Source organism: Habropoda laboriosa, unplaced genomic scaffold, assembly GCF_001263275.1.
Source record: "Habropoda laboriosa isolate 0110345459 unplaced genomic scaffold, ASM126327v1 scaffold295, whole genome shotgun sequence".
NCBI classification, from domain to species: domain Eukaryota; kingdom Metazoa; phylum Arthropoda; class Insecta; order Hymenoptera; family Apidae; genus Habropoda; species Habropoda laboriosa.
The window spans coordinates 906,144-909,264 of NW_017100429.1; positions in this window are offsets into that span (position 1 = coordinate 906,144).

Genomic DNA, 3,121 nt, shown 5'->3' on the forward strand with positions numbered 1-3,121 from the left:
ACTCGAGCACTTTCCAAATTCGAGTTCGCGCGAACTTCCTCTCTCTATCTTCGCTACTTTACGAATTATCTTGTAATTATTAATCATTTTTCAATAACGATCCCTGACACGCTTGGCGCGATCTCCGAGTGACCTTAAAATATCGCCGCGTCGACCGCAGAAGAGTTACGAGCGAATTGAAAAATTTTTCGAAAGAAAAGAGAAAAAATTCTGGCTAGGTCGAAATTTTTTTCACACCGCCCTTAGTACGACACACGATCAACAGGTAGCGAGATGTTGATTATTAAAGTTCGAGGAAAAAGCTTCGTATTGTATGAACGGCGATATCGAAACTGGAACAGTCGTGATCCCGGAATTGTCGCAGGGATACGACGACAGCGTTGCCCGAGATCAAATTTTCCACGGGTAACTCGTCGACGATAAATGTTCCTCGAGCCGTGTAACGTTATCTTCCAGTGTGGAATAAATAAATCGGGAAAGGCGGGGGATCGGATCGATCGGTCGAACGGGATACGTAAAACTTGTCGAAAGTTGGGATCGTTCGCACCGATCGCCGTATACATGTACGGGAACGAAAACGTAATGCGTCGATTGTTCGGCGTTCTAAGTTGGCAGAGATGAAAATTGAATCGACGGAGGTCACCGCCACCAGCGATGTGAATCGGCGTGAATTGCTCGAGATCGCCTGGCTAGAAAACAAACGAGAGTTAACGATTCGATTGTGCATGTGTGTTTGTACCGGCGAATGCACGGTGGTGTGCCTGCTGTTCAGCCCTCCTCTCTCGTCCTCACCGTCACTCCACCACGCGTCGATAATTTCCATTCGTTCCTTCGAGTAATAATTTTCACGGTGTAACGCCCCACGATCAGCCGAACGAACCGCGATTTTCCGGGCGAAGCGTTGGAAAAACAATATGGCCAATTGTGTGCCCGTTGCACGCCTGCCTGGTGTGTTATTAGTACCAGCCGGCGAGAAAATGAATTTTTTTAAATTGTCAGCGAGCCGAGGGAAAAAAATGCTCATAATCGAGGAAAATTGGTAGAACGAACGAAATTCACGGGCGGAAAAGTTAATTTCCTGCGTTGTGTACAACCGGTGAGAGATATGATTAATCAAAAAGCCAATAGCCCAAGCGAATCATAGCTGGATGAAATTGATTCACCAGACATTTTGCTAGTGGAAAAAACAAAATTTCCTAGCGAGAACAAACAAGCGAATCAATTACCCCGGCGCGGCGGGTGCATAGTCAGAGGAAATTAGCTTCTCTATGCGGGCTCATAGTCGGAGAAATTTTTTTAATTAAAAAAGTTTACGCCGGTGTATTTTCCGTGGCAATTTCGAAAATCCCCGAGAAAAATGTAATTGGCCGGCCTGCGGCGTTCGAAGTATTTGAACGAGCCGATACCGTGGGCCGCGTAGTAACAATTTCAATTTCTTGCACGCTTAAAGCTTCGTCTTCCCTCCATTCTTCCCTCGTCTTATCCCTGATAATAGTTTAATTGTTAAAGAAAGTTCAGCTTCACAGAGTGGAAGTTCCGTTTTTCTCCTGAAGGATATACCCCACGCCCGGAAAGTTACCCGTTAGGTAATGCGCGTAATTTTTAATTTAGACTTCACAACGCGGACTTTCTAACGGAGTTTCGAAACTGATCGCGTCGGATTTTATGCCTCCCTCCCTGGAAATCTCTCCTTCTTACGAAGTATCACGGTATGCTGAAGCTTCTTTCTTTTTTTTCTTCACCGCTTCCAAGGATGCCTTGGTATACCTAGCCAAAGGCAGAAGGTTGATGTTGAGCTTGCAAGGCAAAATGGTGGTCTTTATATGGCAGAATACCCCATACCCTTTGGCTATGCAATTCAGTTGAGAAGTTTTCTGGTAGGAGTTCTCTGGTGTGTAATGACATACGCAAACTAGACATAACTAGAAGTGGCCCATATGTAGCTCAAACTTAATTAAAGTTGGCTTTTATTTGGGTTTGAACTTAGGTGAGACATAACCTAAATCTACACCAACCTAACGAAGGCTCGCTCAGATGTAAGCATAAACTAAGTTATATACTCAACGTGGAGCACAGAGCAGAGCCTAATTCAGGCTTTCAACTTTGTCAGATCTCCGAAGTCTTATTCTAGATTCAATTCAATCTAACGTAGGTCTAATCTGAACTAATTAACATCTAACCTAAACCTGATCTAAATTCAATGTAGGTCTGATGTATACCTGAAACAACCTAATTAAGGCTTAACTTAGGCCTAAGAAATGTTTATAGCCTAGACCTAGCATAATATACGCCATCCTAATGATACCTAATCTTACATAACGCGTACGCGGAACAGGAGAATTCCTCGTAAACGCAGTCCACACGTCCTCGACAATACTTGGTCGTACGAGGAGCCTAACGACATGCAAATAAGTATTTGTTGGACGTGCGAGGGAGGGAAACGTCTTTATTCGCTGGCTAGGACGAGGATAGCGACCGTTCTCTGCGTGCGGGAACGGGTCTTCGCCAGCGACTAGCTCGTAAATAAAGGTGGCATAGAAATTATAGTGCAGCTTCGAGCTCCATAATACGCTCGAGGTAGAACGGAGAAAAATAATCGACTCGCCCGGGCCTGGCAGTTGTGCCTGTTTCCGGAACACCTCGACGACTTCTTTGCCTAACTTCTTCATCTTCCCACTATTATTATTAGCCTCGATATAAGAATTTTTCAAATCTAAACTACTCTAAAATTGGACTGTTTGAGGTTGCTTATGAGCCAGCTGGAGAGCTCTTCATTTCATTCGGAGACGCTGCAAAAGAAACTGCAGAAGTCACCCGACTCAACGTCTCTTCTTCGTCCCTAGGGAATCCACTTGGTCTATTAACTTTCTCCATTCTTCGTCTTCTTTTCCATGGCAAATGAGAACCATTCAGGATGATGGCTACTAAACCTGTACTAGAATTAAACCGAAAAAAATCTCTCGACCCTCTCTGAGCTACCCTAGACGTGTACAGGTACCCTAATCGCCCATGCACCCCTCAACAAGCCCACCCTTTTTCGACCAACCACCGCCTATGCACCTGACAAAGTGCAAACGAGGCCTGTTAGAGGGGGAGCATGAGGGGTTTGGTGTTGACAAGG